Below are 15,143 nucleotides of genomic sequence, written 5' to 3'. Positions count from 1 at the left end.
TCTGAGAATGCACAGGCATGGAGAACTCTCCAGTTAGATCTTGTCTCAACTGCCATCACAAGTTTGCACAGAGTGACGATCTTGATGTGTGCAACTTGTCTCCCGAAAGATCGCATTGCGAGGACCGTGAGGCCTGTGCAGAATTTGTTCCGAAAATCTTAAAGGCAAGACTCAAACAGCGACCGGCACACCATGCCATGGCAGACGCTCAAAGGAACCAGAATTGCTTCAAGGACCTAGTCCTCATCAGTGAAGATAAGGAGGGGTTAGTCTGGGAAGCTGAACTGGCAAAAGGCGGAGAGTCGGCGTCTCCAATGTCGAGAAGATAGAGTCTGCGAGGAGGGCAGCAGGAGATTCCGATTAGCCCAAGTGCCAGAAGGTAACACAAGTACCAAAAGATACAGATTCTAGATCCTCGAAAGCCACCCCGCTTTAACATCTAAATACTCAATAGTCATAGAGCTGCGCGGGTTCCGATGAAAGGACACTGTTGGAGCCAACCTTTGAGCTGACCTTCAATGTCAGCGGATGAAAAAGAAGGGACAAAGCAGAGGGCCTGGAAGTCGATATCCAAAGAACCGACGAACCATAAGTGGAAGACCCCTTTGAAGGCTGAAACTGAACGCTCCCTCGCGCTTGAATGGAAGAAGTGCCAGCGCAAACCAGAGATTGCAGCCCTCCTTCGGCGGAAGGACTATGAAGCATTCCTCTTCCCTCCGAAACCCTCTGGGTTGAGGGAGATGGGTGACGATCACCAGCACTGAGGCACCCTCAACACCAGAACTACACAAAAAGGAGGAGGGTTGTAGGAAGGTAGATCCCTGACTATGGTTGCCCCCAACTTTTTTCCTGGTGTTTTGCTGGTTTTCTGACTTAGTTGACCTGGGGCCCTTCTATTCAGGACCCCAGGCCTACTGCTCTCTCTGTAAAATGGTTTCCATGTACCCTAGGTACATATCTAATTGGATACTGAGTCACCTTATCAGTCCCTGTACAGTGTACCTTAGGTACCCAGGGCATAGGTGTACCCAGGGCCTACCAGGGGCTGCAGCATGTATTATGCCACCCCTGGCTGGCCATCCAAATCTGACACAACTGGGTGCACGACAGCTGGGGCAAGGTGGTGTAATCACCCTTTGCTTTAGATGTAGTATACCTATATCTAACCCTAAAATGGACACACAGATCTCCTATCAGTCACTCCTATGGCAGGCCTTGACCATCCTGAAGGCAGAGTGCTTGGAATCGTGTGAGATAGTGCTCTGGCATGAGCTGAGACTGTCTGCGGCTTTCGGGATCCATCCCTTAGCCGTTTCCATGATATCGCATACCATATACTCTTAAGTGCATTATAATCCTCGCGGTTATATGCCAACTCTGGTATCGCTTTATCAAAACATGTCGAGTAAGGTGTCATACGAATTGGAATACTAACCCCTCGCCAATTCTGGCGACGGGGTTAGCATTCCACCCTTCTAGAGGGACACGACATGTATGTAACCTGTAACCCCGGTTAAAGTTAGACAGAGCCTTAGCTCCACAAAATGGATGCTGCCACCGAGACACAAGTCTGCCCTCCTGCTGCTGGGAGTCCTCCCAGCCCAGGAGGCAAGGACAAAGGGTTTCCTGCCAGGGGCGGTGCCAGCACCGTCCCAGACAGGATTTTGTGTATCCTAGGTAGGCAGGGCTTTAGAGGAAGGTGACTGCAAGTGGCACCCCAGTGCTCACTGTGCATAGGCCGGCTGAAACCAGTTCCAGGGGCACTCCAGCCCCTGGCCTGGGGAAAGCCCGCCAAAGGAGAGGGGTGTAACCACCCCCCTCTTAGTCCCACCCATAGGGCAGGACTTAGTCACGTGCCAGCCCCTTTTTGCAGGATAAAGGTAGGACCTGGCCCCCTTCCAAATCAGATCAATCTTTGAATCCTGAACCGACTTTCCACGAGAGGAACTCAAGACTCTTCCTAAGATTTCTCCCTTGTGACTAAGGAGTAGTCACCCTGCAGCAGCAGGCACCAACCAAGCATCGCGGTCTGCTGTACGTCTCTCCTCCGGATCAAGACTGCCCAGCTCGACGAGAACCGGCTTCCCTGGCACCTCTGACCTCAACCTACATCTTCAGCCCAGCTGAGACCCGTGGGTGCGACGAGACCTCGAGGGACCGGCCATCATCAAGACTGCACGACGCTTGTCCAGCACGACCACCGAGTGACCCTCGACTGAGTGCTTTGGGGTAAGAGAAGCCCCGACCCTGAGCAACTCCAGCACCGAAGTTCAGCCCCCCTGCATCCACGAGATCTGCGTGGGGCCCTTCTGCTCTTTGCTGCTCACCGCGTTGTCCAGGTCGCTTGCCCGTTGGCTAGTGGCCCTCTTACGACGCTTCACGACGACAAACACCGCTGGTCTGGTTGCTCCAGACTAGCCCTTGCTCCCCTCCAAAAGAGGAGCACCCTGGACCCTCCTGGTCCACTCCAGACTCCATTTTAAGTCCACCGCGTGGGCTTGCATTTGCCAAGACTTGTTGCCCCAATCCTGGGTCCAGCGACGTCGACAGCAGAGACCTTCGTGGGACAGCTCGCACCTCCATCCTGGTCGCCGACAAACGCCTCCTGGTCCGAGAGACTGCAGAGCCCAGCAGCGCCCACTCACCTGGTCGAGGTGACTTCGTCCGGTGCCATCCTGGTGCCCACCTAAATCACTGGCTAGTGATTCAGAACTTTGTCCCCTCTGCTTACAGGTCTTCTTCTTCCCTGATCCAGGCTTGGATCACCACGAACTTCTTCACTGGCCGCCTGCCAGCAACTTCTTTCTTCAGGCTCCTGGTTCGTCAACGAGGGTTTCCGACGCCACTTGAACCCTATGCAGCCGCAGCCCCTGGGCTAGGTAAACAGAGTACTCCAGTGCTCCAGCATAGTCCAACACTCTAAGTGTTCGGATCCACTCTTGTTTTCGACCCACCTAGTCGGGTTCGCCCGAGAACAGTAACTTTGTCTTTACTAGCCTCCATAGACTTTTTCCCGCCTTACGCGTGAGTGTTCCCACTCTGCACACGACGTCCCTAGGCCTCCTGCTTGCAATCTAAAGGTTCAGTAGTCCAGTCCTAGCGATTCTAAAGCCTATGAGAATAGTACATACCTGCTAGTAATTTCGCATTCCACTTCTTGTGTATGGTTTTTCGTGCCCCTCGGGCATTTGTGTAAATTGTGCGACTTTAAGTATTTTTGTAAGAGTTTTGTTGTGTGCTTAGCTCCCTGTCTCATAAAGAGCCAGGGTAGTCTTGTTAGAAATAAATACACGTTTATTTTCATAACAACTTGTGTGGTGTCCTTTCACTTGGTGTTCAAGGGGTATATGTGATGGTAAAACAGCTGGCTTAACACGCCCTCTAGAGTCTTTGCCTTAGACTGCTCGTATCCACGCTACTAGGATAGCTGGTCTATAAGGTTGACTTACAACCAATCATCAATAAGGGTTGTCTGGACTGATACATAGTGATCACTAGAATAGTGAGCACTGCATATCAGGCCAACTTCTCACATTGGTGGCAGCGGTGGGATTTGAGCTTGCTGTTGTTTTACCACACATATCCTAAGAATATCATTTGGAAGATCACATAAGTACTAAGGTACATATAACTTAGCTTAGAATACTCTGAGTTCTACTGAACCAGCTGTTGTAGCTCCTAGGGCCTAGCACACCCTAAACTACAACTCTAGCAAGGGATCAGTAGGTAAACATATAGTGTAGGTAAGTGCACCACTTACACCTCACTAGAAAAGCATGTCTACCCATGGAGAGTCTACTGAGACTCCCCTTGTGGATCTTGATCCCCCACAGGTCAAATCAAGATATGCAGCTCTCCGTTTCCAGGAGATGAGACAAGTGTGTACCTCCAGGAAACTGAAACAGGGGTCTAACCCCACCATTCCCTTTCTGATAGGTCTCTTAGAGACATATGATGCGAGAAAGATTTCTCAGCTAGATGGGAATATGCCAGCCTTAGAGGGTACCACTGGGGATCCAGACCTCCACAACACTATAAATACAGTTGAGGAGGAGGATCTTGAGGAACTCTCTGAGGGTGAGGCAAACAAGGGTCCTGAGTTAGTCAGCAGACTCACTAGGGCCAACTTAGACCTACTTGGGCAAGGATCTGGGGGACCCCCAGTACTGACCCTGATGAGGCCTAACCTTGGAGTTAGGAGAGATAGATCTCTTTCTAGGGACTCCAGTAGATCTCTGCACTCTAATGCCTCTTCTCAGAGGAGAGGGAACTCTCCACAAAGGAGATTGACTTCCCCTCAAAGAAGAGAGCATGAAGCAAGGATGAGACAAGCTAAACTGAGGATTGAAAGGGAAGAACTTGCCCTGGCCAAAGAGAAGCTTGCCTTTGCTAGAGAGCAGCAGATGAGTGGGACAGTTCCCACTGGTGGCAGCAATCTCCCAAGAGAAAAAGAGAAGGGTTTAGATACTAAACACCTGACAAAGATAGTGCCCCCCTTTAAACAAGGGGATGACATCCAGAAATGGATGGCTGCTTTGGAGAGGGCCTGCACTGTACAGTGCATCCCCCAAAGTCAGTGGGCAGCTATACTGTGGCTCTCCTTTGATGGCAAAGGTAGAGATAAGCTCCTCACTACTAGAGTTGAGGATGCTAACAATTACCAGGTCCTGAAAAATGCACTGGTTGATGGGTTTGGCTTAACCACTGAGCAGTACAGGTTGCTGTTCAGAGACACCCAGAAAACTCAGTCTCAGGACTGGTCTGACTTTGTTGATTGTGCCACTAAGGCTTTGGAAGGCTGGCTACTGGGTAGCAAGGTTACTGACTTCACAGGATTATATAATCTTATTATGAGAGAGCAAGTCTTAAATAATTGTCAGAACCAGTTATTACACCAGCACCTGGTAGACTCTGATCTGACCTCTCCACAAGAATTGGGTAAGAGGGCAGACAAATGGGTCAGAACCAGGATTAGGCCCAAAAACCAAGGTGGTGACGAGAAAAAGGAATCAACCAAGCCTCAAGAGAAGGGTGGGAATAAATCTCCAGATCAAACCACATCAGGGCCCCAAAAATCCTCTGAGGGGGGTGGGTCCCAGAATCCTTCTAATAACCAGAAGAAACCTTATTGTTATCCCTGTAAACAGGTGGGTCATTTGAAAACTGACAGCAGTTGCCCAAAGAATAACAATAAGGAGAACATACCCCCAAGTAACATTCCCAAACCTCCTGTTACTACTAGTAGTAATCCCCCAGGTGGTGGGAGTGCCCCCAAGAATTTGGGTGCATTTACTTTGGGAGTTCCTGGGGACTCTGGCCTAACCAGGTGCCCAAACTTAGATACTCTTGTCTGTGAGACTGGCATGGGGTTTGCCAACTTCACAACTTGTCCCAACACTTTGGGCAAGTACAGACAGGAGCCCCTCATCAATGGTATAAAAGTTGAGGCCTAAAGAGATACAGGGGCTAGCATCACTATGGTGACTGAGAGTCTAGTCCCCCCAAGGCAACTTTTACCTGGTGCCACATACCAGGTGACCAATATTGGTGGAGTACAGAGAGATCATCCCATGGCAGTGGTCAATCTCAGCTGGGGAGGTGTCACTGGCCACAAGAGAGTGGCAGTGTCACCAAACTTGCCTGTAGATTGCCTACTGGGGAATGATTTAGAGCTCTCAGCCTGGGCTGAAGTAGAGCAAGAAACCCATTCTAAAATGGTAAACTTCCATGGTAAGGTTAGTGGGGCAGTTGTAGCCACAGCCCCAGTCCAAGATGTCCTCCCTGAACAGACCAGGTGGGCTGTGTCAGTCACAGCCCAATCTCAGACAACTTCCTTCCCAGAACAGGTTGTAAAGGCTGTGATGGTCACAGCCCACACCCAAACTGAGCCCCCTCCTGAAAAGGTTGGGAGAGTTGTGATGGCCACAGCTCAAACTCAGACAGATGATAGTGTTGTGAAGCCTGAAACTATGGACCACTCCACTCAGACAGAGAGCATTGAGGAGGAAGAGAAATCTCCCTCCCACCAGACTTTAGGAAAGGATCAGCCTCCTCAGGGAACTGATCTGACCCCTTGTGAAGAAACTGCCCCAGAGGTAGTCAGGCCTAGCCTGGCAGAGCCCCTGATGTCAGTGGACCCTTCCAAGGTGGGACCCAGTCTGGAGCAGGTAACCTGCCCCTCTCTACCCTGCCTGCCTCAGTCAGCCCAGGGCTGTAGAGGTCAGGGAGGCCAGTGGTGGACCCCAAAGGGCCCCCTGTCCAAAAGAATTTCCCAATCAGCAGATTAAGGGCACTGAAGCTAGTAGTCCTAGCCAAGTGAAAATAAAACCAACTCCTGAGGGATCCCCCTTAACTTTAGTTAGGGACCTCCCACAGATGGACACTGTTGGGCACAGCCAAACCTGAGACCTGAGGGCCCCAGACCTGACCTGTCCCTCCAGTAAGCCAAACAGAGGGACCCAGCCTCCAGCTTTAGGTAGCCAGAGGTTGACCCTGAGAGCTCACAGCAACTCAGTCCTGGAAAGAAAGGCACACATGGTAGATGGTGATTGGAGGAAGTTGGGCCCAAAATTAGTGGAGCCTCACTTCAGTACTCCATCTCAGCACCAGCCTTTTACTTTGCCAAAACACACCACAGGTAGAGATTCCCTATGGTGGAGACCCTCAGACACCCTTAGGGTGAGGGATTGCTTAGTGGACCATGAGATAGGGGGTAACCATGCCAGTGCTGGTACTTCCTTATATGGCCACTCAGGCAATATAGGCTTACCTGGCAAGGATAGCCTTATCTCCTTTCGTTTGGGGGGGGGGGGGCTTATGTAGGAAGGTAGATCCCTGACTATGGTTGCCCCCAAATTTTCTCCTGGTGTTTTGCTGGTTTTCTGACTTAGTTGACCTGGGGCCCTGCTATTCAGGACCCCAGGCCTACTGCTCTCTCTGTAAAATGGATTCCATGTACCCGAGGTACATATCTAATTGGATACTGAGTCACCTTATCAGTCCCTGTACAGTGTACCTTAGGTACCCAGGGCATAGGTGTACCCAGGGCCTACCAGGGGCTGCAGCATGTATTATGCCACCCCTGGCTGGCCATCCAAATCTGACACAACTGGCTGCACGACAGCTGGGGCAAGGTGGTGTAATCACCCTTTGCTTTAGATGTAGTATACCTATATCTAACCCTAAAATGGACACACAGATCTCCTATCAGTCACTCCTATGGCAGGCCTTGACAATCCTGAAGGCAGAGTGCTTGGAATCGTGTGAGATAGTGCTCTGGCATGAGCTGAGCCTGTCTGCGGCTTTCGGGATCCATCCCTTAGCCGTTTCCATGATATCGCATACCATATACTCTTAAGTGCATTATAATCCTCGCGGTTATATGCCAACTCTGGTATCGCTTTATCAAAACATGTCGAGTAAGGTGTCATACGAATTGGAATACTAACCCCTCGCCAATTCTGGCGACGGGGTTAGCATTCCACTCTTCTAGAGGGACACGACATGTATGTAACCTGTAACCCCGGTTAAAGTTAGACAGAGCCGTAGCTCCACAAAATGGATGCTGCCACCGAGACACAAGTCTGCCCTCCTGCTGCTGGGAGTCCTCCCAGCCCAGGAGGCAAGGACAAAGGGTTTCCTGCCAGGGGCGGTGCCAGCACCGTCCCAGACAGGATTTTGTGTATCCTAGGTAGGCAGGGCTTTAGAGGAAGGTGACTGCAAGTGGCACCCCGGTGCTCACTGTGCATAGGCCGGCTGAAACCAGTTCCAGGGGCACTCCAGCCCCTGGCCTGGGGAAAGCCCGCCAAAGGAGAGGGGTGTAACCACCCCCCTCCTAGTCCCACCCATAGGGCAGGACTTAGTCGCGTGCCAGCCCCTTTTTGCAGGATAAAGGTAGGGCCTGGCCCCCTTCCAAATCAGATCAATCTTTGAATCCTGAACCGACTTTCCACGAGAGGAACTCAAGACTCTTCCTAAGATTTCTCCCTTGTGACTAAGGAGTAGTCACCCTGCAGCAGCAGGCACCAACCAAGCATCGCGGTCTGCTGTACGTCTCTCCTCCGGATCAAGACTGCCCAGCTCGACGAGAACCAGCTTCCCTGGCACCTCTGACCTCAACCTACATCTTCAGCCCAGCTGAGACCCGTGGGTGCGATGAGACCTCGAGGGACCGGCCATCATCAAGACTGCACGACGCTTGTCCAGCACGACCACCGAGTGACCCTCGACTGAGTGCTTTGGGGTAAGAGAAGCCCCGACCCTGAGCAACTCCAGCACCGAAGTTCAGCCCCCCTGCATCCACGAGATCTGCGTGGGGCCCTTCTGCTCTTTGCTGCTCACCGCGTTGTCCAGGTCGCTTGCCCGTTGGCTAGTGGCCCTCTTATGACGCTTCACGACGACAAACACCGCTGGTCTGGTTGCTCCAGACTAGCCCTTGCTCCCCTCCAAAAGAGGAGCACCCTGGACCCTCCTGGTCCACTCCAGACTCCATTTTAAGTCCACCGCGTGGGCATGCATTTGCCAAGACTTGTTGCCCCAATCCTGGGTCCAGCGACGTCGACAGCAGAGACCTTCGTGGGACAGCTCGCACCTCCATCCTGGTCGCCGACAAACGCCTCCTGGTCCGAGAGACTGCAGAGCCCAGCAGCGCCCACTCACCTGGTCGAGGTGACTTCGTCCGGTGCCATCCTGGTGCCCACTTAAATCACTGGCTAGTGATTCAGAACTTGGTCCCCTCTGCTTACAGGTCTTCTTCTTCCCTGATCCAGGCTTGGATCACCACGAACTTCTTCACTGGCCGCCTGCCAGCAACTTCTTTCTTCAGGCTCCTGGTTCGTCAACGAGGGTTTCCGACGCCACTTGAACCCTATGCAGCCGCAGCCCCTGGGCTAGGTAAACAGAGTACTCCGGTGCTCCAGCATAGTCCAACACTCTAAGTGTTCGGATCCACTCTTGTTTTCGACCCACCTAGTCGGGTTCGCCCGAGAACAGTAACTTTGTCTTTACTAGCCTCCATAGACTTTTTCCCGTCTTACGCGTGAGTGTTCCCACTCTGCACACGACGTCCCTAGGCCTCCTGCTTGCAATCTAAAGGTTCAGTAGTCCAGTCCTAGCGATTCTAAAGCCTATGAGAATAGTACTTACCTGCTAGTAATTTCGCATTCCACTTCTTGTGTATGGTTTTTCGTGCCCCTCGGGCATTTGTGTAAATTGTGCGACTTTAAGTATTTTTGTAAGAGTTTTTTTGTGTGCTTAGCTCCCTGTCTCATAAAGAGCCAGGGTAGTCTTGTTAGAAATAAATACACGTTTATTTTCATAACAACTTGTGTGGTGTCCTTTCACTTGGTGTTCAAGGGGTATATGTGATGGTAAAACAGCTGGCTTAACACGCCATCTAGAGTCTTAGCCTTAGACTGCTCGTATCCACGCTACTAGGATAGCTGGTCTATAAGGTTGACTTACAACCAATCATCAATAAGGGTTGTCTGGACTGATACAAAGTGATCACTAGAATAGTGAGCACTGCATATCAGGCCAACTTCTCACAAGGGTGACCTCTTCCACTACGAGGGCAACAAATCGACCACACTTGAAGAACAGGACCTTTCAATGATGCTTGGCAGTGTCAATGCTGAATCCTTCAAAGAGGGTGTCGACAACTATCCCTTGAGGTTCTTTTCCTCGCTCTTGCTTCTGTCTTTTCTGTGCTTTTCCCCCTGTTTTTTGAGAGTGCCTTCTCCTTGCTTTTCCCTTGTTTTCCCTGTTTTCTCCTTGTTTTTCCCTAATGGCCACGCCTGCCTTCTGCCTTTTTTCCGCCCAGCCCACAGCCTCCCCCCACCCTCCTACAAGAACCTACTTAATAGAGGCCTCAGTGCGACCCTATTAAGCAGGCCCTGCTCTCCCCGTGCTGCTGCAATCACTCTTGTTCCAGTGCCCCCCCTGTTTTTCGAGTGCCTTCTTATTGCTTTTCCCTCGTTTTAATCGTTTTCTTCTTATTTCCCCGTTTTTCGAGTGCCTTCCCCTTCGTTTTCATTGCTTTCGTCTCGTCGTCCCTCATTGCCGCCCCTGCCTGCCGCCTTTTACTTGCCTCTTCCTAGCTCCGCACAGTGCCCAGTGCGACCCCATTGAGCAGGACCAGCTCTACCCCGTGCTGAGACATCGCTCTTACTCCTGTATTCTCCTTGATTTTCCCACTGTTTTTTGAGTGCCTTCTCCTTGCTTTCCCCTCGTTTTCACCACTTTCACTTTGGTTCCCCCTCCGTTTATTGAGTGCCTTCTCTCTCTTGATGAACTCCTTCAAGCTAATCCAATGATTTGTCTTATGGATAGAGTTCCTGAATATATAGAGAAAGGACTCTGAACAGTTATACTTGTATGTGTTAATCATGGAATCTAAATGAATCATGGCGTTAAAAATTCCTTTTTGGGTTTATGGATTCGTTTATTTTGTGTTACATTTTTGTTCTTTAAAAAGCTTTTTAGTGTAAATGTAAGACGACGATTGTGTTAAAAGGATGATATAAATGAAAAATATAGAAAATAAATAATACATATTTACACACAGGAATAATTTACTGTTTAGTGTATCTTAAGTAATCAATCGATCACTGGTGGGGGTTTGTTTTGTGCTTTGTATTAAATTGATCCCTCCCCCACCCAGGCCTGACAGGATCAAACCCCATTGTTTATGCACATTTATTGCGTCACTGAAACAATTAAATAATTAGCCCACCCATTTAAAAAAAAAAACATGCTTCAGCCGCTACAACTATCCATCCACTAATATGTTGCAAAAATCCACTTCTAGGGCACATGAAGTGATTTAGATTTAAGAGCCACATCAACAGCAGTTTTGTTTTTTGGTTGTTAAAAATAACCTCTTTCTCCAATAGAAACCGGGTAGACCAGCCATTTTTAAACATTTTGTTCTCTCTGCTTTTATGAATATCTTGAAGAATAACACCCCTCTGGTTCACCTCCCTTCCACGACAGTGTCACTCGAGGCTAAAAGCTGTCTCTGCTCTTTTCGCACCACCCATTAAATTATAACTGCACTATCTCACCTGTTCCACTCACGTTCACTTTTACATTTATGTAAGCCCAAGTGTTTGACAAAATCCTTCATATCCACAACAACAATGGCCAACTAATGTTTACCCACAAAGAGAGATGAGAAATTAAAAAAATATTCTAGATTTAATCTTGCAGTGAGTGTGGTCAAACTCGCCACTTAAAGGATATCAAAATATAACTCTGGCTCCAAACAAAAATCAATACAATTGCCCTCACTTGATCATCATTGTTACATACATGTATATACATATTTAAGCAAATGTAGAACAGTGAGCTAGTTACGTGTTCCAGTCTCCCCTCACTTATTGTGCAAATAGGGGTACAACAGAACTACAGCAACACAAACCCAATGCAGCATTATGATGTTAGAAAGTCGTCCTTTTTGGTCTGTACACCCCCATTTTGTTTGGACTGGTATTGTAATTACTGACTCTGACTGTGCCCTGCTAACCAGGTCCAGGGACCATGCTATGTTTAAGCACACATGTAATAGGGTACACTATGTGTTAGGTGTGAGGAAGTGCCATCTTTCTTGCATGGTATGACCCCACTTGCTGCTGAATTGCTGATGTACTTTGACTGAGTGAGCCCTGTCCTCCTGCTGATCAGGTACCCAGGGCATGTGTTCCTTCCCTAAAACTGTATTGAAACCTAAACCCAATTGGCATCTTTGGCCACATGTCAGCCCCTGGTAAATGGTACCCTAGGTACCCAGGGCACTGTGACCAGAGAAGGCCCCTGAGTGCTGCAGCGCTTATTGTGCCATCCTTAGAGGCCCTGTACCTTTACACACACATACACACTGCCTTTGCAGGCTGAGTGTCCTGGTGCAGAACAAAACAGAGTCGACATGGCACACATCCCTGTGTGCCATGCCCACAACACACTGCCCTGGCATACCTCAGGCACTCCTCTAGCTGGGTGCCCTATGCCAGTGGTGTGGGTACAAGGGCATGAGCCCTGAACCCCTACAGTACCGAGGTCCATTCCTGGGCACTGTATGTGCAGTGCTGCCATGAAGAGTATATGGTGCTGAGGTCGTCATCACGAACTCCACAGCACCATGATGGCTACACTGAAGACTGAGAAGTTTGGTATCAAACTTCTCAGCACATTAAATCCATACTGATGCCAGTGTGGGATTTAATGTAAAATGCACGACAGAGGGCAACTTAGAGTTGCACCCTGAAACTAACCCACAACCAGCATCCTGACTGAGAGGCTGCCTAGGCTGCCACCCAGCAGACATGTTGCTGGACCCCTGGGTAGAGAGCCAGCCGCTCTCGTAGGCCTGCAACAATGCACATTCTGAGGTGAGGTGCTAGGCCTCCGCCCCCAGAATGGGCAGGGGGAGCTTCAAAGACATGCCGCCTTTGCGAACTTCTCCAGGCCACTTACTGTGCTCAGCAACTGGCCTCCACCGGTTCTGACCCCCACTCTGGCGGGAAAACCTAAGTGAAAAAAGGGGTGTGCCAGCCTCTGCCAACCCCACCCCTCAGGTGGGGGAGGCGAGGTGAAGCACAACTCCGGGCTCTCGCCATCTTGAGGATGAGGATAGGGAGCCCTACCCAATCAGGGACCGGCTCCTGCACCCCTCCCACTGGAAAGTGACAGGATAGGGAATGTACTCACCCCAGGGAAGGGACCCATTGGTCCCTGACCATCCCCTACTTGTAACGCCGCTAAATTTAGTACTTAGGGTCACCATGAACCTTCCTTCCTCAGATCCCCATTCCGAAACTACCAAGAAGAAAGAAGACCTGCCATGCAGCTGCTAACAAGAGGACGACACCAATTGACTTGGCCCCAGCCCTACAGGCCTGTCGACCCTCGAACCTGCTCCTGCTAAATCCCGGCATCTCCTTTGGTCAGCAATCTCGAAAACCCCGGAGGACCTGACTGCCTTGCTCATCCAAAGACTGGGACTACCACGAGCAGTGGTTCTGCTCAAAGACCTACAACCCCTGGTGCCAGCCAGGAACTGCAAATCCAGCACACTCTGCACCCGCCGAGCTCGGACCATGCCTGAGTGATCAAAGACCACGAGGACCTCCCCGTGGCGACTGTGATCACGAACCCAGCACCCAAGAACCCTACTTGACGCTCCTGACGACGCCTGCAGCCTCACAACCACGGACCCCTCCAACCGCGACCAGCAGAGGGTAAGATTTCCCGACACCAAAAGACACCCATGCACCCGGCGCCCCGTGACCCCCTGTGCCCAACTCCTGGGTGTCTACCTAACTTACAGCTTCCCAACTTGCCTCTCGAAGCTGTGATCGCACCTGAAGAATCTCCGTCTGAGCTTGCAGCCTTTGTTTGTCTTGCAGCTTTCCCATTGAAATACATTGGGCGCCCGACGGCCCAAAAGCACCCTACACCCAGCCGCCCAGGTGCCACTGGAAGTACAGCATCTGTTCTATTCTACTTCCCCACTTGCCCTGTGTAAGTGACCAGGAGCTCAGCTCCCACAGCCGCATGGTCTGCCTGCTAGCAGCCACCAACCAAAGGCCCCCTGCCCGCCATAGGCAAACATTGGGCCTACTGTCTCTTCACCCGGCTGCCCCTGCCCGCTGAGGGTGTAACAACTATACCTATCTGACCCTTGGAGACCCCTGAGTCTTACCCCATAACGTTAACTCTGCCAGTTGAGTAATCACACGAAAACCGATAACTTGCATTTTCTCCATATGGTAACATTGGCTGGTTTTCACTTGGAAATTCTTCTAAGTGTTGAGTTTTGAAACTTTTAAATATTCACTAAAAAACATCCGTTCAATGAAAATGAAATTACTCACCTGTTACCAGGAGAGATCCTAGTGCTGGATCTTTGTGCCCAGCACCGACCCTAAAAAGTAATTACAACTGTGATTTTCCGATAATCTGATTTTCCTCCATAGGATAACATTGCCTGGTTTTCACCAGACGTTCTTCTAAGTGTCGATTTTTGAAACCTACACAGGCGATTTTTAAGGAATATGTGTAACAAAAACAATTTCTTTCAACTGTTTACAGGAGATGCACCAGGGCTGATTCCAGGATCCAGCCCTGAGTAAGAAAAAACTATGTAAAGTAATTGATATTGCATTTACTTGAAATTCCCATTGAGCTCAATGTTATTATTGTGTTAAGTTTGCTGCATATTGCAACAACTGTATCTATTGCATTTAAAAGTCTATTGCTCATTGAAAGTATTCAATTGCAACATCTCATGAGAAAGTATTTTTATACGTACCTGTGGTTCTAAAATAAAACAATATATTTTTATATACAAAACAATTGGCTTAGAGATCAGTTCTTTGGTGTGTGAGACCATTTGCTGACTGAGTGTGTACAACAAATGCTTTACACTGTCCTCTAATACTGCCTTACTGCTCGACCAAGCTACCACTTTAGAGAGTAAGGTTATATCTAACTTTAACATCTGAAAGAAACATGTTAATGTTAGATTCCTTACCTTAGAGTATCCCCAGGTGTCAGACTGGATCCGGAAAGTTTTCATCAGCAGTACCCTTGCGTGTCGGTAGGTGCCGCCTGCGGCTCCGCATCCGTCAACGGCGTCGTTATTGCCGGAATGACGTAGTCGGAGTATTTAGGCGCCGCCCTCACGCGCTGACGTCAGTTCTGCTTTTTGCTGCACCAGCAAGTGCAGATCCGGGAAGAGCAGTACTCTAGTCATTTTCTGGCTAACTTTTTTGATCTCTTTTAATCACTTTTCGTGTCGATATTAACTTGCGGTGCCGTTAGGGATGCCTGGTTTTAAACCTTGCGAAGCCTGTCACCGTCGGATGTCGGTGACCGACCCCCACCGTCGGTGCCTTTACTGCCTCGGGTCCGACCACGATAACAAGTCGTGCCCAGATTGCTGGGCCTTGACCTCGAAGGCTAGACGGGAGCAGTCCCGTAAGCGGCTCGAGCTCCGGCAGTCGCCTCCGTGCCGCTCGAGGGACCGGTCGCTTAGCCGCAGCCCTCACTGCTCGTCAAGTCACCACCACTCTTCGGGCTCCAAGTCCTCCGGTAAATCGAGGCATTCGAAAAGAAGTCAAAGAGGCGTCATCGCTCTTCCGACT

General features: G+C 50.0%; 1 protein-coding gene across 6 annotated transcripts in view; it reads left to right on the top strand.

The window, feature by feature from the left end:
* MTA1 (metastasis associated 1) overlaps positions 1 to 15,143 on the top strand; it is a 761,697-nt gene that overhangs the window by 414,324 nt on the left and 332,230 nt on the right. The window lies entirely within an intron of this gene.

Source organism: Lissotriton helveticus, chromosome 9, assembly GCF_964261635.1.
Source record: "Lissotriton helveticus chromosome 9, aLisHel1.1, whole genome shotgun sequence".
Taxonomy (NCBI): domain Eukaryota; kingdom Metazoa; phylum Chordata; class Amphibia; order Caudata; family Salamandridae; genus Lissotriton; species Lissotriton helveticus.
Note: the sequence above shows the minus strand (reverse complement) of the source record. Positions and strands in the feature narration are given on the sequence as shown.